This window comes from Schistocerca gregaria, chromosome 9 (genome assembly GCF_023897955.1).
Source record: "Schistocerca gregaria isolate iqSchGreg1 chromosome 9, iqSchGreg1.2, whole genome shotgun sequence".
Lineage (NCBI taxonomy): Eukaryota > Metazoa > Arthropoda > Insecta > Orthoptera > Acrididae > Schistocerca > Schistocerca gregaria.
This window is the reverse complement of record NC_064928.1, coordinates 84486737-84514049: the sequence shown is the minus strand read 5'-3', so window position 1 is coordinate 84514049 and position 27313 is coordinate 84486737. Positions and strand designations below refer to the sequence as shown.

Sequence of the window (27313 nt, the reverse complement as noted above, 5' to 3'; positions counted from 1 at the left end):
CCATTTTTTCACATTCAGTGTCACTTCTGCATCAAACACTGATCTTCGTGTTTTCATTTTCAAACGATGATATTGATGTGTGAAAGTAAGTTGTATAGCATTTTTTTTCAAACAATGGTTCAAATGGCTCTGAGCACTATGGGACTTAAAATCTGAGGTCATCAGCGCCCTAGACTTAGAACTACGTAAACCTAACTGACCTAAGGACATCACATACATCTATGCCCGAGGCAGGATTCGAACGTGCGACCGTAGCAGCCGCGTGGTTCCGGACTGAAGCGCCTAGAACCGCTTGGTTACAACGGCTGGCACCACTTGTTTGATCAGGAATGTGTACTGAGGGGTCCAGAAAAATAAAAACACTCTTTGATAGTGAATATCTTTGGAACAAAATGAGATATCGTTGAAATTTTGCACCGTAGGGTAGTCCATTGTTACCCTGTTTAGCTGGGTGGTAATGTGCCCGCCTCCTATTCAAGCTGTCCCTGGTACGATTCCCGGCCGGGTTGGATATTTTCTCCACACGGAGACTGGGTGTTGTGTTGTCCTCATCATCATTCCATCCTCATCACCGGCGCGCAAGTCGCCCAATGCGGCGTCGACTGAAATAAGACTGACACTTGGCTGCCGAACTTCCCCGAACAGGGGCCTCCCGGGCAAAGATGCCATACGCTCATTTCATTTTTTATAGAAAGCGCTTTTCAGCAGATGAGAGTGCAGCAGCAATGGAGAGAAGTCTTCCGAAGTAAGAGTGATTTCAGGTGTGGCGCAGGGGAGTGTCGTAAGACCGTTGCTATTCACAATATACATAAATGACCTTGTGGATGACATCGGAAGTTCACTGAGACTTTTTGTGGATGGTATATCGAGAGGTTGTAACAATGGAAAATTGTACTGAAATGCAAGAGGATGTGCAGCGAATTGACGCATGGTGCAGGGAATGGCAATTCAATCTCAATGTAGACAAGTCTAAAGTGCTGCGAATACACAGAAAGATAGATCCCATATCATTTAGCTACAAAATAGGTCAGCAACTGGAAGCAGTTAATTCCATAAATTATCTGGGAGTACGCATTAGGAGTGATTTAAAATGGAATGATCACATAAAGTTGATCGTCGGTAAAGCAGATGCCAGACTGAGATTCATTGGAAGAATCGTAAGGAAATGCAATCCGAAAATAAAGAAAGTAGGTTACAGTGCGCTAGTTCGCCGTCTGCTTGAATACTGCTCAGCAGTGTGGGATCCGTACCAGATAGGGTTGACAGAAGACATGGAGAAGATCCAACGGAGAGCAGCGCGCTTCGTTACAGGATCATTTAGTAATCGCGAATGCGTTACGGAGATGATAGATAAACTCCAGTGGAAGACTTGGCAGGAGAGACGCTCCGTAGCTCGGTACGGGCTTTTGTTGAAGTTTCGAGAACATACCTTCACCGAGGAGCCAAGCAGTATATTGCTCCCTCCTTCGTATATCTCGCGAAGAGAGATTGTACAAGCCTACAGTGAAAACGAGACTTCACAAAAGTTTCAGTAGTAAAACCATCCATTCCAGCGCTAGCTGTACAATGGTTCAGCTCGTACTTTATGTCAGTGTAGGCTGAAATTCGTACTGCATTTACGTCAATCCCATGTGTTAACCCACTATCGATTGTCCTTCAAGTGTTTTCTCAGTTTCCATGGAATGGGGGATCACCTGTTTATCTCAGAGATAAGAGACTGATAAGTAAAATAAATTGTTCAAGTTAAGTCTCATACTGTAAATTTATCAGCTTTCAAACCAGTTCTTCGAGATCATCACATCAAAGTAATAGTTCGTGACTTTCGGGGAATACCAAATAAGAGCTTTTCTGATAAAATATATTGTTTCAAGCGGTTGTTCAAACATGTGAGCGGTCCACAGGGTACATTTGTGAGCCTCCCATTACTGCACTTAAGTTGCACTGAGTTGACAAGTCACGGGGTTGCGAACTGCACATATACCGACGGCAGTATCGAGTACACAAGCTATAAAAGTGCAGTGCGTTGGCGGAGCTGTTATTTGCACTCAGATGATTCATGTGAAAACGTTTCCGATGTGATTATGAACGCATGATGGGAATTAACAGACTTTGAAAGCAGAATGGTAGTTGCAACTGCATGTGGGGGACATACCACTTCTGAAATCGTTAGGAAATTCAGTATTTCGAGATCCACAGTGTCAATAGTGTTCCGAGAATACTGAATTTCAGGCATTACGTCTCACCACAGACAACGTAGTGGCCGACGGCCTTCACTGAACTTCGGTGTCTGCGTAGAGTTGTCAGTGTTAATGGAAAAGCAACACTGCTTTCGTTAGGACAGTGCGGAGAAACTTGGCGCAAATGAGCTGTGGCAGCCGATAACCGACTTTAGTGCCTTTGCAAAAAGCACGATATCGTTTTCAGTGCCTCTCCTAGGGCTCGGTTGGACTATGTTGTTGTTGTGGTCTTCAGTCCTGAGACTGGTTTGATGCAGCTCTCCATGCTACTCTATCCTGTGCAAGCTTCTTCATCTCCCAGTACCTACTGCAGCCTACATCCTTCTGAATCCGCTTAGTGTATTCATCTCTTGGTCTCCCTCTACGATTTTTACCCTCCACACTGCCCTCCAATACTAAATTGGTGATCCCTTGATGCCTCAGAACATGTCCTACCAACCGATCCTTTCTTCTTATCACGTTGTGCCACAAACTCCTCTTCTCCCCAATTCTATTCAATACCTCCTCATTAGTTATGTGATCCACTAATCTAATCTTCAGCATTCTTCTGTAGCACTACATATCGAAAGCTTCTATTCTCTTTTTGTCTAAACTATTTATCGTCCACGTTTCACTTCCATTCATGACTACACTCCATACAAATGCTTTCAGAAACGACTTCCTGACATTTAAATCAAATACACGATGTTAACAAATTTTTCTTCTTCAGGAACGCTTTTCTTGCCATTGCCAGTCTACATTTTATATCCTCTCTACTTCAACCCTCATCAGTTATTTTGCTCCCCAAATAGCAAAACTCCTTTACTACTTTAAGTGTCTCATTTCCTAATCTAATTCCCTCAGCATCACCCGACTTGATTCGACTACATTCCATTATCCTCGTTTTGCTATTGTTGATGTTCATCTTATTCCCTCCTTTCAAGACACTGTACATTCCGTTCAACTGCTCTTCCAAGTCCTTTGCTGTCTCTGACAGAATTACAATGTCATCGGCGAACCTCAAAGTTTTTATTTCCTCTTTATGGATTTTAATACCTACTCCGAAGTTTTCTTTTGTTTCCTTTACTGCTTGCTCAATATACAGATTGAATAGCATCGGGGAAAGGCTACAACACTGTGTGACCCCCTTCCCAACCACTGCTTCCCTTTCATGTTCCTCGACTCTTATAACTGCCATCTGGTTTCTGTACAAATTGTAAATAGCGTTTCGCTCCCTGTACTTTACCCCTGCCACCATTAGAATTTGAAAGAGAGTGTTCCAGTCAACATTTTCAAAAGCTTTCTCTAAGTCTAGAAATGCTAGAAACGTAGGTTTTCCTTTCCTTAATCTTTCTTCTAAGATAAGTCGTAAAGTCAGTATTGCCTCAAGTTTTCCAACATTTCTACAGAATCCAAACGGATCTTCCCCGAGGTCAACTTCTACCAGTTTTTCCATTCGTCTGTAAAGAATTGGTGTTAATATTTTGCAGCTGTGACTTACTACACTGATAGTTCGGTAATTTTCACATCTGTCAACACCTGCTTTCTATGGGATTGGAATTATTATATTCTCCTTGACGTCTGAGGGAATTTCGCTTGTCTCATACATCTTGCTCACCAGATGGTAGAGTTTTGTCAGGACTGGCTCTCCCAAGGCCATGAGTAGTTCCAATGGAATGTTGTCGTCTTCTGGGGCCTTGTTTCGACTCAGGTCTTTCAGTGCTCTGTCAAATTCACACAGTATTATATCTCCCGTTTCATCTTCATCTACATCCTCTTCCGTTTCCATAATATTGTCCCCAAGTACATCGGCCTCGTATAGACCCTCTACATACTCCTTCCACCTTTCTGCTTTCCCTTCTTTGCTTAGAACTGGGTTTCCATCTGAGCTCTTGATATTCATACAAGCAGTTCTCTTATCTCCAAAAGTCTCTTTAATTTTCCTTACATTTGTCCTCTAGCCATCCCTGCTTAGCCATTTTGCACTTCCTGTCGACCTCATTTTTGAGACGTTTCTATTGCTTTTTGCCTGCTTCAGTTACTGCATTTTTGTATTTTCGCCCTTCATCAATTAAATTCAGTATCTCTTCTGTTACCCAAGTATTTCTACTAGCCCTCGTCTTTTTACCTACTTGATCCTGTGCTGCCTTCACTGTTTCATTCCTCAAAGCTACCCATTCTTCTTCTACTGTATTTCTTTCCCACATTCCTGTCAATTGTTTCCTTATGCTCTACCTGAAACTATGTACAACCTCTGGTTCTTTTAGTTTATCCAGGTGCCATCTCCTTTTTGCAGTTTCTGCAGTTTCAATCTACAGTTCATAACCAATAGATTGTGGTCAGAGTCCACATCTGCCCCTGGAAATGTCTTACAATTTAAAACCTGGTTCCTAATTCTCTGTCTTACCATTATATAATCTATCTGAAACCTTCTAGTATCTCCAGGGTTCTTCCATGTATACATGTTGGACCATAGACGACTAGAAAAGTGTTTCGTCGTTAGATTAGATGCGATTTCTGTTTGTAAGAGCTGATGGCGAGGTTCGAGTGTGGCGCAGAGCCTATGAAGACATGGAACCAAGTTGTCAACAACGCACTGTGCAACTGGTCCAACAGAACCGATCAGTGAATGAAAATGGTTATGTTCTTCTACTTGGAGACCATCTTATGGCAAAAAAACGTTGGAATTTTTATGGAAGACAGTGCGACATGGTACTGGGCCATAACTGTTGTGATTAGTCTGAGGAACATTCTGGACAATTTGAGTGAATGACTTGGCCACCCACATCGCCCAACATGAATCCCATCGAACATCTATGGAACGTAATCGAGAGGTCAGTTCATGCACAAAATCCTCAAGCAGCAACACTTTTGCAATTAAGGACCGATATGGTGGCAGCAGGCTCAGTATTTGACGCTGTAGACTTCCAATAATTTCTTAAGTCACGATGCTGCATTGCACCAGGCAAAATGAGGTGTGACACGATGTTAGGACTTTTGTTACCTCAATGTAATTGCTCCTCGTTAGTAATTTATTCATTACACTAATTTGATTTTTATTGCTCTAGTCATATACATAGACATATTTAAATGGCTCTGAGCACTATGGGACTTAACATCTATGGTCATCAGTCCCCTAGAATTTAGAACTACTTAAACCTAACTAACCTAAGGACATCACACACATCCGTGCCCGAGGCAGGATTCAAACCTGCGACCATAGCAGTCGCGCGGTTCCGGACTGAGTGCCTAGAACCGCTAGACCACCGCGGCCGGCTGAATGGTGTGAAACCTATTGAAATTCATCGACAGTTGAAGGAGACATGTGGTGATGGAGTTATGGATATGTCGAAAGTGCTTTCGTGGGTGCGACAGTTTAATGAAGGCAGAACATCGTGTGACAACAAACTGAAACAACCTCGGGCTCGCACAAGCCGGTCTGACGACATGATCGAGAAAGTGGAGAGAATTGTTTTGGGGGATCGTTGAATGACTGTTGCACAGATCGCCTTCAGAGTTGGCATTTCTGTGGGTTCTGTGCACACAATCCTGCATGACGACCGGAAAATGCGAAAAGTGCCATCCAGGTGGGTGCCACGAATGCTGACAGATGACCACATGACTGCCCGTGTGGCATGTTGCCGAGCAATGTTGACGCGCAACGACAGCATGAATGGGACTTTCTTTTCGTCGGTTGTGACAATGGATGAGACGTGGATGCCATTATTCAATCCAGAAGCAAAGCGCCAGTCAGCTCAATGGAAGCACACAGATTCACCGCCACCAAAAAAATTTCGGGTAACCGCCAGTGCTGAAAAAATGATGGTGTCCATGTTCTGGGACAGCGAGGACGTAATCCTTACCCATTGTGTTCAAAAGGGCACTACGGTAACAGGTGCATCCTACGAAAATGTTTTGAAGAACAAATTCCTTCCTGCACTGCAAGGGCTGCGCATGTGCTGTTTCACCGAGACAACGCACCCGCACATCGAGCTAACGTTACGCAACAGTTTCTTCGTGATAACAACTTTGAAGTGATTCCTCATGCTCCCTACTCATCTGACTTGGCTCCTAGTGACTTTTGGCTTTTTCCAACAATGAAAGACACTCTCCGTGGCCGCACATTTACCAGCCGTGCTGCTATTGCCTCAGCGATTTTCCAGTGGTCAAAACAGACTCATAAAGAAGCCTTCGCCGCTGCCATGGAATCATGGCGTCAGCGTTGTGAAAAATGCGTACGTCTGCAGGGCGATTACGTCGAGAAGTAACGCCAGTTTCATCGATTTTGGGTGAGTAGCTAATTAGAAAAAAAATCGGAGGCCTTAGAACTTGAATGCACCTCGTATATCCACAGACTCATGTTCGCTGCGCCCTCAGAATCCTTGGAGAGAAGAAGGTGCCAAGGAAGGCTGCAAACACGATTGACAGATGATATCAAGAAGGATATGGAGGCGACGTGTCTGAGGAAAGGAAAATGGACCACACAAGTCAGGAACAGAAACGATTGGTGGAGGGACGTAGAGAACATACGTGGTCTCCCAGGCCAAAGCGCCAATTAAGAAGAAGAAGTCACATACAGGGTCTTAGGGGTATAAGTGCAAATATTGTGACCGTTGGGGTCTTAACAGGTACCAACTTCCGTGTGTTCGCTGTTTTTATCTGCGTTTCACAGTCCTCCCTGAAACATGTAGCATAATTTACTACCCGATGTTTTCTGCACAGTCGTAATTGCACCATTAAGCGGGCTACACCTGTCAGCACAGATAACCGTTTTGCGTCCTTGTGTCCACACGTCAGCAACTGACCTGCTGCCCTACGGAAAATAAGCATTATTGGCCCTTGCCACATGTACTTGCAGGTACTAACCAATCTAAAAACATACTACTCGTAATAGCTACAATCATTAGTCTGTAAATGAAGTAAATACTGATGTAATGTTATTCAGTACACTGTTCTCAGTCACCAATAATAATACCTTCACTTTTACCCCCAACACCGTGCATGTTAGTTAACCGTATGCGTTTGGCCCTTTATACGGTATTCATGCTGATTTTTCTCTCTACAACTTTTACCCCTTACTTCCTTCCATTACCAAACTATTCATTCCTTGAAACCTCAAGTTGTAGCAGATCAGCAGAGCCCTTCTTTTGTACAGTTGTGAAGTAATTCATTCCTTAGTTCTTTCAGAACTTCAATAGTTACCCAATCTACACATTTCAAAAGCTTCTATTCTCTTTGTGTCTGAGCTGCTTAGTGTCTGTGTTTCACTTCTGTAAAGGGCTACACTCCAGCAGACGAATACCTTGAGAACAACCTTCCTAACAGTTAAATTCATCAGATTTGATTCTATAGGTAAACAGTTGTGCCCAGCAAGTGTATTCGTTTCAATTAGTAAAGGGTACAGCAATCAGTCGCAATTATGTTTATTCCACATCTAGATTTCGGTCAGTGTGTGGGCATCTTCATTGCAGTAAATGTAAGTTAAAACATTAAAAACACTTATATACACGCATAGTCCCAAATGGACTATCCATGTCAGAGGCTGAGTTCACACTCAAGAACAGTACAAGCTGTCGTTCAAGTGCTTTTCTCGGTCGAAGTGGAATGGCTGATTATTGTCGGGGACTACCCACTATACTCACCGATAAGCAGTTGATAAGTAAGATAAACGAGTATTCGCAGATTAGCGCTAACTCTCATACAGTAAGTTCCGTCAGGTTTTGTAGCTCGTTCTTTGAAATAACAGCAGAATGGTCTCCTACGACTTTCAGAGAACATAAAAGAAAAATCTGTCCAACGAATTGAATACATTGTATGGTTTCCTGTAAGTTTTGATTGTGAGCCTTATGCTTCCTGTTGCACTTGAATTTCGTACCTGCTTCTCTCTGCTGCTTTATTTATTACGTTTGTTTAATTTATATTAAAACCAGTTAAATATGTTGTTTTACCAATCTCAGTAGTGAGGAAAGAAAGAGCTAAGAACACTGCAGAAATACTAAAAATGATTCTAGTCATATCTCGCGAACAGGAAGCAAAGGGTGTCGGTCCCAGATACCAGTGAATTGAGCTGTCACCTATCATCATATTGGAAAGTAATTACATGTGGTGTCCCACCATGGAGCCATTGCTTTCACTTGTGAACACTAATGACCTCTCAAGTGTTATCTTACCGGACGCTGAGTCTGTTTTGTTTGCAGACGACAGAAGTATTGCAATAAAAAGCTACTCGAGCACAGTGTTAGAAATGATAGTAGTGACATTTTCATGGTCATTAATAAATGGTTTATAGCAAACTCACTAACATTAAACACTGAAAAGACTCACTGCATGCAGTTCAGAACACGTGAGACGTTTCCATCCAGCAAACGCAGGAAATATAGGGAAGCGTAGATAGAAGAGGTTGGGAGGTAAATTCCTGACATTAAGAATTGCTGATAAATTCAGTTGAAAAGAAGGTACTATACTGCAGAAACGTGTAGACAAATCCTTACCTGCAGTGCGGATGTTATCAGATATGTTGTTGTTGTTGTTGTTGTTGTTGTTGTGGTCATCAGTCCTGAGACTGGTTTGATGCAGCTCTCCATGCTACTCTATCCTGTGCAAGCTTCTTCATCTCCCAGTACCTACTGCAGCCTACATCCTTCTGAATCTGCTTAGTGTATTCATCTCTTGGTCTCCTTCTACGATTTTTACCCTCCACGATGCCCTCCAATGCTAAATTTGTGATCCCTTGATGCCTCAGAACATGTCCTACCAACCGGTCCCTTCTTTTTGTCAAGTTGTGCCACAAACTCCTCTTCTCCCCAATTCTATTCAATACCTCCTCATTAGTTATGTGATCCACCCATCTAATCTTCAGCATTCTTCTGTAGCACCACGTATCGACAGCTTCTATTCTCTTCTTGTCCAAACTAGTTATTGTCCATGTTTCACTTCCATACATGGCTACACTCCATACAAATACTTTCAGAAACGACTTCCTGACCATTAAATCTATACTCGATGTTAACAAATTTCTCTTCTTCAGAAACGCTTTCCTTGCCATTGCCAGTCTACATTTTATATCCTCTCTGCTTCGACAATCATCAATTGTTTTACTCCCAAATAGCAAAACTCTTACTACTTTAAGTGTCTCATTTCTTAATCTAATTCCCTCAGCATCACCCGACTTGATTCGACTACATTCCATTATCCTCGTTTTGCTATTGTTGATGTTCATCTGATACCCTCCTTTCAAGACACTGTACATTCCGTTCAACAGCCCTTCCAAGTCCTTTGCTGGCTCTGACAGAATTACAATGTCATCGGCGAACCTCAAAGTTTTTATTTCTTCTTTATGGATTTTAATACCTACTCCGAAGTTTTCTTTTGTTTCCTTTACTGCTTGCTCAGTATACAGATTGAAAAGCATCGGGGAAAGGCTACAACACTGTCTCACTCCCTTCCCAACCACTGCTTCCCTTTCATGTGTCTCGACTCTTATAACTGCCATCTGGCTTCTGTACAAATTGTAAATAGCGCTTCGCACCCTGTATTTTACCCCTGCAACCATTAGAATTTGAAAGAGAGTGTTCCAGTCAACATTTTCAAAAGCTTTCTCTAAGTCTAGAAATGCTAGAAACGTAGGTTTTCCTTTCCTTAATCTTTCTTCTAAGATAAGTCGTAAAGTCAGTATTGCCTCAAGTTTTCCAACATTTCTACAGAATCCAAACTGATCTTCCCCAAGGTCAACTTCTACCAGTTTTTCCATTCGTCTGTAAAGAATTGGTGTTAATATTTTGCAGCTGTGACTTATTAAACTGGTAGTTCGGTAATTTTCACATCTGTCAACACCTGCTTGCTTTGGGATTGGAATTATTATATTCTCCTTGACGTCTGAGGGAATTTCGCTTGTCTCATACATCTTGCTCACCAGATGGTAGAGTTTTGTCAGGACTGGCTCTCCCAAGGCCATGAGTAGTTCCAATGGAATGTTGTCGTCTTCTGGGGCCTTGTTTCGACTCAGGTCTTTCAGTGCTCTGTCAAATTCACACAGTATTATATCTCCCGTTTCATCTTCATCTACATCCTCTTCCGTTTCCATAATATTGTTCCCAAGTACATCGGCCTCGTATAGACCCTCTACATACTCCTTCCACCTTTCTGCTTTCCCTTCTTTGCTTAGAACTGGGTTTCCATCTGAGCTCTTGATATTCATACAAGCAGTTCTCTTATCTCCAAAGGTCTCTTTAATTTTCCTTACATTTGTCCTCTAGCCATCCCTGCTTAGCCATTTTGCACTTCCTGTCGACCTCATTTTTGAGACGTTTCTATTGCTTTTTGCCTGCTTCAGTTACTGCATTTTTGTATTTTCGCCCTTCATCAATTAAATTCAGTAGCTCTTCTGTTACCCAAGTATTTCTACTAGCCCTCGTCTTTTTACCTACTTGATCCTGTGCAGCCTTCACTGTTTCATTCCTCAAAGCTACCCATTCTTCTTCTACTGTATTTCTTTCCCACATTCCTGTCAATTGTTTCCTTATGCTCTACTTGAAACTATGTACAACCTCTGATTCTTTAAGTTTATCCATGTCCCATGTCCTTTTTGCAGTTTCTTCAGTTTCAATCTACAGTTCATAACCAATAGATTGTGGTCAGAGTCCACATCTGCCCCTGGAAATGTCTTACAATTTAAAACCTGGTTCCTAATTCTCTGTCTTACCATTATATAATCTATCTGAAACCTTCTAGTATCTCCAGGGTTCTTCCATGTATACATGTTGGACCATAGACGACTGGAAAAGTGTGTCGTCGTTAGATTAGATTCGATTTCAGTTTGTAAGAGCTGATGGTGAGGTTCGAGTGTGGCGCAGAGCCTATGAAAACATGGAACCAAGTTGTCAACAACGCACTGTGCAACTGGTCCAACAGAACCGATCAGTGAATGAAAATGGTTATGTTCTTCTACTTGGAGACCATCTTATGCCAAAAAACGTTGGAATTTTTATGGAAGACAGTGCGACATGGTACTGGTCATAACTGTTGTGATTAGTCTGAGGAACATTCTGGACAATTTGAGTGAATGACTTGGCCACCCACATCGCCCAACATGAATCCCATCGAACATCTATGGAACGTAATCGAGAGGTCAGTTCATGCACAAAATCCTCAAGCAGCAACACTTTTGCAATTAAGGACCGATATGGTGGCAGCAGGCTCAGTATTTGACGCTGTGGACTTCCAATAATTTCTTAAGTCACGATGCTGCATTGCACCAGGCAAAATGAGGTGTGACACGATGTTAGGACTTTTGTTACCTCAATGTAATTGCTCCTCGTTAGTAATTTATTCATTACACTAATTTGATTTTTATTGCTCTAGTCATATACATAGACATATTTAAATGGCTCTGAGCACTATGGGACTTAACATCTGTGGTCACCAGTCCCCTAGAACTTAGAACTACTTAAACCTAACTAACCTAAGGACATCACACACATCCATGCCCGAGGCAGGATTCAAACCTGCGACCGTAGCAGTCGCGCGGTTCCGTACTGAGTGCCTAGAACCGCTAGACCACCGCGGCCGGCTGAATGGTGTGAAACCTATTGAAATTCATAGACAGTTGAAGGAGACATGTGGTGATGGAGTTATGGATGTGTCGAAAGTGCTTTCGTGGGTGCGACAGTTTAATGAAGGCAGAACATCGTGTGACAACAAACTGAAACAACCTCGGGCTTGCACAAGCCGGTCTGACGGCATGATCGAGAAAGTGGAGAGAATTGTTTTGGGGGATCGCCGAATGACTGTTGAACAGATCGCCTTCAGAGTTGGCATTTCTGTGGGTTGTGTACACACAATCCTGCATGACGACCGGAAAATGCGAAAAGTGCCATCCAGGTGGGTGCCACGAATGCTGACAGATGACCACATGTCTGCCCGTGTGGCATGTTGCCAAGCAATGTTGACGCGCAACGACAGCATGAATGGAACTTTCTTTTCGTCGGTTGCGACAATGGATGAGACGTGGATGCCATTTTTCAATTCAGAAACAAAGCGCCAGTCAGCACAATGGAAGCACACAGACCCACCGCCACCAAATAAAATTTCGGGTAACCGCCAGTGCTGAAAAATGATGGTGTCCATGCTCTGGGACAGCGAGGGCGTAATCCTTACCCAGTGCGTTCCAAAGGGCACTACCGTAACAGGTGCATCCTACGAAAATGTTTTGAAGAACAAATTCCTTCCTGCACTGCAAGGGCTGCGCATGTGCTGTTTCACCGAGACAACGCACCCGCACATCGAGCTAACGTTACGCAACAGTTTCTTCGTGATAACAACTTTGAAGTGATTCCTCATGCTCCCTACTCATCTGACTTGGCTCCTAGCGACTTTTGGCTTTTTCCAACAATGAAAGACACTCTCCGTGGCCGCACATTCACCAGCCGTGCTGCTATTGCCTCAGCGATTTTCCAGTGGTCAAAACAGACTCATAAAGAAGCCTACGCCGCTGCCATGGAATCATGGCGTCAGCGTTGTGAAAAATGTGTACGTCTGCAGGGCGATTACGTCGAGAAGTAACGCCAGTTTCATCGATTTTGGGTGAGTAGCTAATTAGAAAAAAAATCGGAGGCCTTAGAACTTGAATGCACCTTGTATATCCACAGGCTCATGTTCGCTGTAGGATGAAGAAAGGAATATTGATGTGGGCAGGACACCTAATTAGGGTAGGACAGGAGTGCCCTCAGGATCCTTGGAGAGAAGAAGGTGCCAAGGAAGGCTGCAAACACGATTGACAGATGATATCAAGAGGGATATGGAGGCGACGTGTCTGAGGAAAGGAGAATGGACCACACAAGTCAGGAACAGAAACGATTGGTGGAGGGACGTAGAGAACATACGTGGTCTCCCAGGCCAAAGCGCCAATTAAGAAGAAGATGTCACATACAGGGTCTTAGGGGTATAAGTGCAAATATTGTGACCATTGGTGTCTTAACAGGTACCAACTTCCGTGTGTTCGCTGTTTTTATCTGCGTTTCACAGTCCTCCCTGAAACATGTAGCATAATTTACTACCCGATGTTTTCTGCACAGTCGTAATTGCACCATTAAGCGGGCTACACCTGTCAGCACAGATAACCGTTTTGCGTCCTTGTGTCCACACGTCAGCAACTGACCTGCTGCCCTACGGAGAATAAGCATTATTGGCCCTTGCCACATGTACTTGCAGGTACTAACCAATCTAAAAACATACTACACGTAATAGCTACAATCATTAGTCTGTGAATGAAGTAAATACTGATGTAATGTTATTCAGTACACTGTTCTCAGTCACCAATAATAATACCTTCACTTTTACCCACAACACCGTGCATGTTAGTTAACCGTATGTGTTTGGCCCTTTATACGGTATTCATGCTGATTTTTCTCTCTACAACTTTTACCCCTTACTTCCTTCCATTACCAAACTATTCATTCCTTGAAACCTCAAGTTGTAGCAGATCAGCAGAGCCCTTCCTTTGTACAGTTGTGAAGTAATTCATTCCTTAGTTCTTTCAGAACTTCAATAGTTACCCAATCTACACATTTCAAAAGCTTCTATTCTCTTTGTGTCTGAGCTGCTTAGTGTCTGTGTCTCACTTCTGTAAAGGGCTACACTCCAGCAGACGAATACCTTGAGAACAACCTCCCTAACAGTTAAATTCATCAGGTTTGATTCTATAGGTAAACAGTTGTGCCCAACAAGTGTATTCGTTTCAATTAGTAAAGGGTACAGCAATCAGTCGCAATTATGTTTATTCCACATCTAGATTTCGGTCAGTGTGTGGGCATCTTCATTGCAGTAAATGTAAGTTAAAACATTAAAAACACTTATATACACGCATAGTCCCAAATGGACTATCCATGTCAGAGGCTGAGTTCACACTCAAGAACAGTACAAGCTGTCGTTCAAGTGTTTTTCTCGGTCGAAGTGGAATGGCTGATTATTGTCGGGGACTACCCACTATACTCACCGATAAGCAGTTGATAAGTAAGATAAACGAGTATTCGCAGATTAGCGCTAACTCTCATACAGTAAGTTCCGTCAGGTTTCGTAGCTCGTTCTTTGAAATAACAGCAGAATGGTCTCCTACGACTTTCAGAGAACATAAAAGAAAAATCTGTCCAACGAATTGAATACATAGCATGGTTTCCTGTAAGTTTTGATTGTGAGCCTTATCCTTCCTATGTTGTTGTTGTTGTTGTCTTCAGTCCTGAGACTGGTTTGATGCAGCTCTCCATGCTACTCTATCCTGTGCAAGCTGCTTCATCTTCCACTACCTACTGCAACCTACATCCTTCTGAATCTGCTTAGTGTACTCATCTCTCGGTCTCCCTCTACGATTTTTACCCTCCACGCTGCCCTCCAATGCTAAATTTGTGATCCCTTGATGCCTCAAAACATGTCCTACCAACCGATCCCTTCTTCTAGTCAAGTTGTGCGACAAACTTCTCTTCTCCCCAATCCTATTCAATACCTCCTCATTAGTTACGTGATCTATCCACCTTATCTTCAGTATTCTTCTGTAGCACCACATTTCGAAAGCTTCTATTCTCTTCTTGTCCAGACTAGTAATCGTCCATGTTTCACTTCCATACATGGCTACACTCCAAACAAATACTTTCAGAAACGACTTCCTGATACATAAATCTATATTCGATGTTAACAAATTTCTCTTCTTCAGAAACGCTTTCCTTGCCATTGCCAGTCTACATTTTATATCCTCTCTACTTCGACCATCATCAGTTATTTTACTTCCTAAATAGCAAAACTCCTTTACTACTTTAAGTGTCTCATTTCCTAATCTAATTCCCTCAGCATTACCCGATTTAATTTGACTACATTCCATTATCCTCGTTTTGCTTTTGTTGATGTTCATCTTATATCCTCCTTTCAGGACACTATCCATTCTGTTCAACTGCTCTTCTAAGTCCTTTGCCGTCTCTGACAGAATTACAATGTCATCGGCGAACCTCAAAGTTTTTACTTCGTCTCCATGAATTTTAATACCTACTCCAAATTTTTCTTTTGTTTCCTTTACTGCTTGCTCAATATACAGATTGAATAACATCGGGGAGAAACTACAACCCTGTCTCACTCCTTTCCCAACCACTGCTTCCCTTTCATGCCCCTCGACTCTTATTACTGCCATCTGGTTTCTGTACAAATTATAAATAGCCTTTCGCTCCCTGTATTTTACCCCTGCCACCTTTAGAATTTGAAAAAGAGTATTCCAGTCAACATTGTCAAAAGCTTTCTCTAAGTCTACAAATGCTAGAAACGTAGGTTTGCCTTTTCTTAATCTTTCTTCTAAGGTAAGTCGTAGGGTCAGTATTGCCTCACGTGTTCCAACATTTCGACGGAATCCAAACTGATCCTCCCCGAGGTCTGCATCTACCAGTTTTTCCATTCGTCTGTAAAGAATTCGCGTTAGTATTTTGCAGCCGTGGCTTATTAAACTGATAGTTCGGTAATTTTCACATCTGTCAGCACCTGCTTTCTTTGGGATTGGAATTATTATATTCTTCTTGAAGTCTGAGGGTATTTCGCCTGTCTCATACATCTTGCTCACCAGCTGGTAGAGTTTTGTCATGACTGGCTCTCCCAAGGCCGTCAGTAGTTCTAATGGAATGTTGTCTACTCCGGGGGCCTTGTTTCGACTCAGGTCTTTCAGTGCTCTGTCAAACTCTTCACGCAGTATCGTATCTCCCATTTCGTCTTCATCTACATCCTCTTCTATTTCCATAATATTGTCCTCAAGTACATCGCCCTTGTATAAACCTTCTATATACTCCTTCCACCTTTCTGCCTTCCCTTCTTTGCTTAGAACTGGGCTGCCATCTGAGCTCTTGATATTCATACACGTGGTTCTCTTCTCTCCAAAGGTCTCTTTAATTTTCCTGTAGGCAGTATCTATCTTACCCCTAGTGAGATAAGCTTCTACATCCTTACATTTGTCCTCTAGCCATCCCTGTTTAGCCATTTTGCACTTCCTGTCGATCTCATTTTTGAGACGTTTGTATTCCTTTTTGCCTGCTTCATTTACTGCATTTTTATATTTTCTCCTTTCATCAATTAAATTCAATATTTCTTCTGTTACCCAAGGATTTCTAGCAGCCCTCGTCTTTGTACCTACTTTATCCTCTGCTGCCTTCACTACTACATCCCTCAGAGCTACCCATTCTTCTTCTACTGTATTTCTTTCCCCTATTCCTGTCAATTGTTCCCTTATGCTCTCTCTGAAACTCTGTACGACCTCTGTTTCTTTCAGTTTATCCAGGTCCCATCTCCTTAATTTCTCACATTTTTGCAGTTTCTTCAGTTTTAATCTACAGGTCATAACCAATAGATTGTGGTCGGAGTCCACATCTGCCCCTGGAAATGTCTTACAACTTAAAACCTGGTTCCTAAATCTCTGTCTTACCATTATATAATCTATCTGATACCTGTTAGTATCTCCAGGGTTCTTCCACGTATACAACCTTCTTTCATGATTCTTAAACCTTCCTGTAGCACTTGAATTTCGTACCTGCTTCTCTCAGCTGCTTCATTTATTACGTTTGTTTAATTTATATTAAAACCAGTTAAATATGTTGTTTTACCAACCTCAGTAGTGAGGAAAGAAAGAGCTAACAACACTGCAGAAATGCTAAAAATGATTCTAGTCATATATCGCGAACAGGAAGCAAAGGGTGTCGGTCCCAGATACCAGTGAATTGAGCTGTCACCTATCATCATATTGGAAAGTAATTACATTTCGTGTCCCACAATGGAGCCATTGCTTTCACTTTTGAACACTAATGACCTCTCAAGTGTTATCTTACCGGACGCTGAGTCTGTTTTGTTTGCAGACGACAGAAGTATTCCAATAAAAAGCTACTCGAGCACAGTGTTAGAAATGATAGTAGTGACATTTTCATGGTCATTAATAAATGGTTTATAGCAAACTCACTAACATTAAACACTGAAAAGACTCACTGCATGCAGTTCAGAACACGTGAGACGTTTCCATCCAGCAAACGCAGGAAATATAGGGAAGCGTAGATAGAAGAGGTTGGGAGGTAAATTCCTGCCATTAAGAATTGCTGATAAATTCAGTTGAAAAGAAGGTACTATACTGCAGAAACGTGTAGACAAATCCTTACCTGCAGTGCGGATGTTATCAGATATGTTGTTGTTGTTGTGGTCTTCAGTCCTGAGACTGGTCTGATGCAGCTCTCCATGCTACTCTATCCTGTGCAAGCTTCTTCATCTCCCAGTACTTGCTGCAACCTACATCCTTCTTTATCTGCTTAGTGTATTCATCTCTTGGTCTCCCTCTACGATTTTTACCCTCCACGGTGCCCTCCAATGCTAAATTTGTGATTCCTTGATGCCTCCAAACATGTCCTACCAACCGGTCCCTTCTTTTTGTCAAGTTGTGCCACAAACTCCTCTTCTCCCCAATTCTACACTCCTGGAAATTGAAATAAGAACACCGTGAATTCATTGTCCCAGGAAGGGGAAACTTTATTGACACATTCCTGGGGTCAGATACATCACATGATCACACTGACAGAACCACAGGCACATATACACAGGCAACAGAACATGCACAATGTCGGCACTAGTACAGTGTATGTCCACCTTTCGCAGCAATGCAGGATGCTATTCTCCCATGGAGACGATCGTAGAGATGCTGGATGTAGTCCTGTGGAACGGCTTGCCTTGCCAATTCCACCAGGCGCCTCAGTTGGACCAGCGTTCGTGCTGGACGTGCAGACCGCGTGAGACGACACTTCATCCAGTCCCAAACATGCTCAATGGGGGACAGATCTGGAGATCTTGCTGGCCAGGGTAGTTGACTTACACCTTCTAGAGCACGTTGGGTGGTATTCAATACCTCCTCATTAGTTATGTGATCCACCCATCTAATCTTCAGCATTGTTCTGTACCGCCACACTTCGAAAGCTTCTATTCTCTTCTTGTCCAAACTAGTTATTGTCCATGTTTCACTTCCATACATGGCTACACTCCATACAAATACTTTCAGAAACAACTTCCTGACCATTAAATCTATACTCGATGTTAACAAATTTCTCTTCTTCAGAAACGCTTTCCTTGCCATTGCCAGTCTACATTTTATATCCTCTCTACTTCGACCATCATTAGTTATTTTATATCCCTAAATAGCAAAACTCCTTTACTACTTTAAGTGTCTCATTTCCTAATCTAATTCCCTCAGCATCACCCGATTTAATTTGACTACATTCCATTATCCTCGTTTTGCTTTTGTTGATGTTCATTTTATATCCTCCTTTTAAGACACTGTCTATTCCGTTCAACTGCTCTTCCAAGTCCTTTGCTGTCTCTGACAGAATTACACTGTCATCGGCGAACGTCAAACTTTTTATTTCTTCTCCGTGAATTTTAATACCTATTCCAAATTTTTCTTTTGTTTCCTTTACTGCTTGCTCAAGATACAGATTGAATAACATCGGAGAGAGGCTACAACCCTGTCTCACTCCCTTCCTAACCACTGCCTCCCTTTTATGCCCCTCAGCTCTTATAACTGCCATCTGGTTTCTGTACAAATTGTAAATAGCCTTACGCTCCCTGTATTTTACCCCTGCCACCTTTAGAATTTGAAAGAGAATATTCCAGTCAACATTGTCAAAAGATTTCTCTAAGTCTACAAATGCTAGAAACGTAGGTTTGCCTTTTCTTAATCTTTCTTCTAAGGTAAGTCGTAAGGTTAGTATTGCCTCACGTGTTCCAACATTTCTGCGGAATCCAAACAGATCTTCCGTAAGGTCCGCTTCTACTAGTTTTTCCATTCGTGTGTAAAGAATTCGTGTTAGTATTTTGCAGCTGTGACTTATTAAACTGATAGTTCGGTAATTTTCACATCTGTCACCACCTGCTTTATAGGTGACATAAAAATAAAAGAAATTCGCTTAATTTGCTTACTTTATTTCCATGATATCGTACGGCATCACATTATGAGATAACTCTGTAAGTCAAACAAAAGTTTTCAGTATCATAAAGCGTGTAATATGCACTGTCTGATCTGTGAATTCACGAACATATTGTCGAAGCCTGCTCAAGGAAATGGTTATGTTAGCTACTGCTTATCAGTATACTTAGTCCTTAATGAAATTTGTTGTAAATGACATAACCTCTTCACAGCAAATAAACCAGTTCACAAAATCAATACTAGGAACAAGGCACTTACTGTAGTCAAAAAAAGGAGTCCACAGCTCAGCAACACACATTTTCAAAAACCAGAAACGGTTAAGCTACAAATAAGATTTAGTATACGAGCAACCTGAACAACTTTGTCGTGACAAAATCCATCTACTCCAAACGAATTTCTAAACATAACCATGTACTGAATGTGCAACTACTACTACTATTATTATTATTTTGTATCCTTTTATTAATATCATATAATGGTTTTAAAAATGTGACGTTTTCCACATCGACGAGGATCTCCTTAATATGGATCCATGGAACGAAGAGTTGGAATCTCTCTTGTCAGAGAGGTCACAGTTCGTATGAATTGACGGAAAGTCATGGAGTGAAACAGAAGCGATTTCTGGCGTTCCCCATGGTAGTATTATAGGCTCTTTGCTGTCCCTTATCTATACAAACAATTTAGGACACAATCTGAGCAGTTGTTTGCAGATGATGCTGTATACTACACAGATAGTTCACACAGTTTCATCCAGAATTCATTGTAATACAAAGATATACGATATTTTATGACGATGTAGATACAAAACACAAGCATAAATAATATCTAAAGAAGGGTCTGAAGAAATAAACCTTCAATTGCAGTATATTCAAATACTAAAACCATACGAATGTATAAGCCAAAAACAGAAAAGAAACCTCCACAGTAATACTGGCCAGTTTCCAGCATCCCATAACACACAAACATGCAGCCTCTCATTTCATGGTGCACCATCTACCATCTATAAAACAAACATCAGATTTTGAAAAATTAATTGTAAATATAGAAATGGCACAAAACAATCGTTGTAGTCCTACACCAACTGACAACATACTCGACAAAAAGACAGAGGATAACAGCACTCCTTTATCCACCTCAGACGTCACAAAACCACACTGATAACAAATAGACCTCCACATTATATGTGGTTAGGACTTCACAGGTTCTTGCCTCGAAACTAAAAGTCAGGAAATACACTCCAACTTTTTGCACTAGGAATACTTTTCCCCACCTTCCGTTCAACAGAAGAGATAAGATCCCACCCTTAGAACAGAGTGGAATTTATAGAATTTCCTGCAATCTGTTTAGCAAATTGTAACTAGGTCAGTCCGGTAGGTCTGTAACTACTATAATGACTGAACATGAAATGGGTTGGAGACTGAAAAAGAAAGATTCCATCTTCGCTAAACTAACTCTAAATGAATATCATTAATATGATGTGAAGCGTGATGTTCTCCATAAAGGAACTAAAAGCAGAAACTAACATTACTAGAAATTCTAACCATTTATCAATAGCAACCAAAGAATCCTGACCTGGTCCTTAATTACCAACACAGTGGCATTATTCACTCTTATTAAAGTAAGAGCCACCACTTGCGATTTCTCTGACCAGTAGATAACAAGCTTGTTGTGACTGTTTCCCCACATTCCATCAACTTTTTCCCCTCCCACCCCTCCCCTTTCTTCGGTCGGTTGGTTCTATTTACCAATTCGTCCATATGATACAGTATCTTCTGCCACTATTCACTCATAGAACATTTTTGGCTTGCACAGTCATATAGTTTTAATATTTGAATATACCATAATACAAGATTTATTTGTTTTGAGCCTATTTATGTATTACGTTATGTTTGTGTTTCGTTTAGATATCGTCATAAAATTTAATATATTATTGTGTAGGAATCTCTGAATGGCTATGAATTCTCGCTGAAGTTGTGTAGACTATTTATTTAGCATTAAGGTATCAGACGATGGCAGAAGGAGCCTAAAGCGGGTTCATAATGAACTGATAAATAAATATTGTTGTGGAACATTAATAATGTGTATTCAAGTTATTAATATTAAACGTTTATTACTATCGAGGAAATATATACTACAACGCAAGAGGGTAGAAAATTGCATTGAATTGTCCAGAAAAAAAAATTAAAATCTTCAGAGCATACGGTGTCTTAGCCATTACATTACTCAGATAAAATATGTTAAGTCCAACAGAGATTTCATGGTACACTGTTTGACAAAACATACCTAATTATAAGTATCTTAAGACACGTAAACAAAACAAAACAAAAATGGACGATCTCCATAATGTCCTTTTGATATGCGCTATTCCAAATGATTTTAATTTGTGCAGCAGAACTTATATATATATATATATATATATATATATATATATATATATATATATATATATTCAGGTGTTACTTACAGAAAACGACGAACAATACGGCAAATATTACGCTCTAGCGTTAAACTGACGGAATTTAGCGCTGGTTGCCAAGAAAATTAAAAATAAATAAAACAGTGGAACTAGCATCACCGTCTTCTATTCGTCACTCTTAAGATTTGTTACCTTCGTCATAGGATGAAGTCCTTGTGTAACATACTCGCATGGATGTAGTACCTATACAGCGAATAATATAACTTTCGAGATAGAAACGCTACTTTGCACGTTTAGAATGTTAGATCATGACACACATGCAATGTAAACAGTGTTCCCTTTCTGAGACAAGCACTATAAAATCTTAGGCACGTTCATCTTACCACGTTCTACAGCGGACCGTGTTCCAAGCGCTTACTCCAACTGCTGCTTACTGTTGCATTTTAAAGTACAGTATGTTTCCACATGCAGTATCTGGCTCGCTAGCTTATCTGAATGCTTACGCAGTTTCGTCACCTCTTCACAGCATGTCATATCGCACATCGCGTTCCTGTTCTCTCTTGTATACTCGCCTACGAGGCATTTATACGCGTCTATCAGCCCGCACGACGTGACACTTCATTGCCAGGTGATACGCAAGACAGATAAATTCTGCATCTACATCTACATGGATACTCTGCAAATCACATTTAAGTGCTTGGCAGAGGGTTCATCGACCCACTTTCACAATTCTCTTATTATCCCAATCTCGTATAGCGAGCTGAAAGAACGACACCTATATCTTTCCGCGCGAGCTCTGATTTCCCTTATTTTATTGTGGTGATCGTCCCTGCCTATATAGGTCGGTGTCAACAAAATATTTTCGCATTCGGGGGAGAAAGTTTGTGATTAGAATTTCGTGAGAAGATTGCATCGCAATGAAAAACGCCTTTCTTTTTACGATGGTCAGCCCAAATCCTGTATCATTTCAGTGGCACTCTCGCTCATATTTCGCGATAACGCAAAACGTGCTGCCCTTCTTTGAACTTTCTAGATGTACTGCGTCAGTCCCACCTGATAAGGATCCCACACCGTGCAACAGTATTCTGAAAGAGGCCGGACAATCGCAGTGTAGGCAGTCTTCTTACATTTTCTCAGTGTCCTGCCAATAAAACGCAATCGTTGGTTAGCCTTCCCCAAAACATTTTCTATGTGTTCCTTCCAATTGAAGTTGTTCGTAATTCCTAGGTATTTAGTTGAGTTTACGGCCTTTAGATTTGACTGATTTATCGTTAACCGAAGTTTAACGAGTTCCTTTTAGCACTCATGTGGATGACCTCACACTTTTCGTTGTTTAGGGTCAACTGCCAGTTTTCGCACCATTCATATATCCTTTCCTAATCGTACTGAGGAATACAAGGTCCCTAAACACCTCGTTATCGGTTTTGAGATTATAGTATGTATGCACGTTACTGACATATGTTGATGTTAAGGCGAACCACCTTTATCCAAACAGTACCCTTGCACTGTACTTATTCCTTTGTAAAAAGCTGTCTCACAGATTTATCTGATATTCAATTCTGTATGGACCCAAAGCACACATTTGCATTGGCGCAGGAATGCTCGCTGGCCATACTGACCGCCGTTTCTTCACGAAAGCTGAAAGTTCTCGGAGGAATGCCCCACCACAACCTCACGTTCCACGGTTCCAGCATTCCAGTCTGTACAGTGAACGCTGAGGACTAACTACGAAACTATAAGTTGATGTTCATGGTAACAATGTACATCTCAGAAATATTAAAACGATGAATTTTTCAGCAAGTTGCCTTAAACTGTCATTTAAAGTAACATAATCTTCATTGGGGTCGTGGGAGGCCGCCATTTTCTGCAAGTCACGTCGAGGCAGACCACAGTCTGTCATTTCCCCACAATCCTTAGATGCCTTGCAAAAGATACAGCGCCCAAATAAATGCATGGAATGCAAACATCAACCTTGACAAAGACTTAACAAAACTACTTGATCGAACTTGAATCACATAAATTTAACATTGCGACCAATTTCATGCCCGAAGCGAGCAGACAGTTTTATCTGGACTTGGAGAATGTGCTTAATGTAAATGATGATCACGAGCACCATTAAGTGTTGGGAAGGGCCATAACTGTGAGCGTGGTAGATTTAGTATCTGTTAAGAATATTTTGATTCTAGTTTCACAGTAATCACAAACTTCTCAATTTTCAGAAAGACGTTATTGTCAGTAGAGAGAATATGTTATCTTAATGAATTAACGTTAATCGTAATAATCCTAGATATTAATTTAAATTGCATACTTAAAGCAGGTCCACAATTTTTATGGAGATATAGGATATTGAGACTTTGTTAAAAAAAAGTCAAACTCATGAAACTGGTAGTTTGCCTACAAATATGATTTCCACAAACATCTGTTTTTCTCAAAACTTCTTGTCTGTGCTTTGGTCCCTTACAGGTCTCAGTGCCTCAATTCAAAAACATGATCAAGCGTGCCAACTGAAAGCAATGAGAATGCTCATCACATCAATTTTCATTGCCGCATTGATATATACAACTGATCAAATGAGGACATCATTTCTGAGAAACTAACATTAATCGTTTCTAGCACATTTATCCTAATGTTCAGCCTATATCGCGACTACTGTTATTTGTTGTGTGTCACAGATGTGTAGTTTCGGCCATTCCTGCTCTGTGCGCTTATCGGTAGCCACTTGCACCTTATGGGTGGTACGCCTCTGGCGCGACGCATTTTATCTGACAATCTGTGTCGAGGTAATCTAATTTTGGTCGATATGCTACAACCAGGTATTTTGCGAGGAGTTTGATAACATTTTCAATAACAGACTTATTTACGAGGAAGGTTTATGTCTATAATATGTTGCTTAAAGTAGTCACAAGGCTGTAATAAATGCATTACTATCAGTTCCGTGCTTCAACCATTAATATAATAGACTGGCCCTGACGTCATTTTCGTGGCTCCAACATCTGTGGGCTGAAGTCACGTGAATATTGGCAAAACATGGTTGGTTTCGTGTTGCGCTTATGGCTGTACTCAGCGGTTTGTCGGGGGAAATGGCATTACGTTTCACGTGTGTTTCTATGATAGTGCAGATGCGTTTATTGAAATCAACTGAAGTGAATTTTATATGTTTTTTACACTTGAAATAGAGTATCACGTAAATTAAAGTGTTGAAAGTGATGCCTGTAAAGTCAGACTCATATTACATTTTGGAAACTATCTGTGACAATTCGGTTACAGAAGTAAGTATAACTGTTTCTCGTTGCTACTGATAGTTTCCCTAAGGATGAAAACCGAAGGCAGCTTTGGATACAGGCCCTGAAACGGAAAAACTTTAAAAGCCATCTGCACATACGCGCCTTTTTGTATATACAAGTGAGATTATAATAAGGTAAGAGCACCTATAGTCGACACATGAAGAGAATTTTTTCTGCCTTCTAATGCTATTAAATAAATGTAGGCTCCAAAATTATTTTCTGGAACTTCAAAGTCTCACCTTTCATCTAAAATATCATTTTTTTTTAAACTGATAGTTTAAACTTTTGTAAAAATAGTAGGAACTAACCTTTGAAGTGCACCTAATATTGATACTCTAAAATGGACCTGCTCCTAAAGCTGACAATTTTGGCACCTATAGTTGACAAAATTCCAATATCCCATTTTCTTTTATAATTGACCAGAGCTCAAAACGCGGCGAATGCAGTATTTAAAGTTTTGAAACGAGCCCACTCTTACTGTTTAAAAGAATTTTAACGACATTTTAATTTAACTGATAGTTTATAGTAATTTCGTCCCGCTGCCCACCAGATGTATTTGTTAGATTTTATAAATGGTGCTGTGAACAAATCCAGGCCAAATGTAGTTCTGATATAATTTTTCGCAAATAAAAAAGTAATTTTTGTTGGAAGCGTTTGTCAGTCAATTGAGAAACATGGGGAAAATACGATACAAACATAGGATGGCAGAACCGCCCTCTGATTACCTCACCCTCGACTAACTGTACCTCCGTCAACACCAGAAGCTCCACATACTTTGCACTAGCGTTTGTGAATATTCCCCACAGTTTCTTTCTCTACATGCTTGTAACGTACATCATATACAGACGCCATTTTGAACTGTCCTGCAGCTACGCCATCTGTCGGAAGTGACGGAAACTTGGCGCATTCTTTCAGGAGACTTCAAATAATACATACGTAACGTTTCGCATTCGTAGCATTGATTTCGGCTGAGAAAAAAACGGTGCATTTATTTCTGGACAACCTTCGTAAAAATGTGTTCATGTGTTTTCCATGTCTTCACCTAAATCACTGGACCGACTTCAACAAAACTTGAAACACATATCGGTACTGTTAAGCAACAATCGCTGTGAGGGTAAGAAACACCTAACCATCATAGTTCAGGGAATACGACTTTCTAAACAGTGAGATGCATGAAAAGCTACTGCATAATGCAATGTGTTCAAATTTATTACTTCTGTGTTACTAACGCTATTCAGAACGAATTTCGCAGGCTGTATCCACATATGCCGATATATGTACTTACAAAATTGCATCATGGCACTACCACACAAGTTCAGCAGAAATGACGTCATGAACATATACATGTGTGAAGAACTTCCACATTGTACATGACGCTTAAATTTATTATTTTTTTACTACTAACTGTAGCGGCAACACATTTTGCAGACGATATCCAAGCACGCCGCTGCATGTACCTTCACGAAGATAGCATTGTACGACACATCGTTCAAGAGATATCGTGTCATAAACAGTGAGATACGTGAAAAATTGCCCCATCATGCCTAAAGTTTTAAAACATTTGTTCCTTACTAATTAAGACACTCATACAGTCTAGTCAGCTTAAGGAAATTCCTGGCACCTGGCACCCCTCTGACAGCTTCCAGCTGCTAAGCGCAAACAGCTGTAGGCGAAACCAACAGCCGTCTATAAGGCTACGAAGAGACGTTGCCAGAGAGACATTTATACAAAACTGCGTTGTAGACACCCAAAGCATCTTCTCCGAGCGTACGCACGATCATCTCACACGGAGTCTACTCCAGAAGTATACAAGGTTTCGTTTCCAATAGAAAACTGGCAAAATTCAGAACGCCAGGTTTAGCAGCTAGTATACATATATTGTTGTTGTTGTGGTGTTCAGTCCTGAGACTGGTTTGATGCAGCTCTCCATGCTACTCTATCCTGGGCAAGCTTCTTCATCTCCCAGTAACTACTGCAACCTACATCCTTCTGAATCTGTTTAGTGCATTCATCTATAGGTCTCCCTCTACGATTTTTGCCTTCCACCCTGCCCTCCAATACGAAATTGGTGATCCCTTGATGCCTCAGAACATGTCCTACCAACCGATCCTTTCTTCTTGTCAAGTTGTGCCACAAACTTCTCCCCAATCCTATTCAATACCTCCTCATTAGTTATATGATCTACCCATCTAATCTTCAGCATTCTTCTGTAGCACGACATTTCAAAAGCTTCTCTTCTTGTCAAAACTATTTATCGTTCATGTTTCACTTCCATACATGGCTACACTCCATACAAATACTTTCATAAACGACTTCCTGACACTTAAATCTATACTCGATGTTAGCAAATTTCTCTTCTTCAGAAACGCTTTCCTTACCATTGCCAGTCTACATTTTATATCATCTCTACTACGACAATTAT

The 27313-nt window shown here is 41.1% G+C and overlaps 1 protein-coding gene across 1 annotated transcript in view; it reads right to left on the bottom strand.

Moving 5' to 3' along the window:
- The window catches only part of LOC126292177 (protein roadkill-like), a 54796-nt gene extending 32744 nt beyond the window's left edge, over positions 1 to 22052 (bottom strand). The window contains exon 1 of the mRNA XM_049986017.1: positions 21991 to 22052. The gene's annotated coding sequence lies outside the window, so the exon portion shown is untranslated. The remainder of the gene's footprint in view (positions 1 to 21990) is intronic.
- Between the last annotated feature and the right edge of the window lie 5261 nt (positions 22053 to 27313).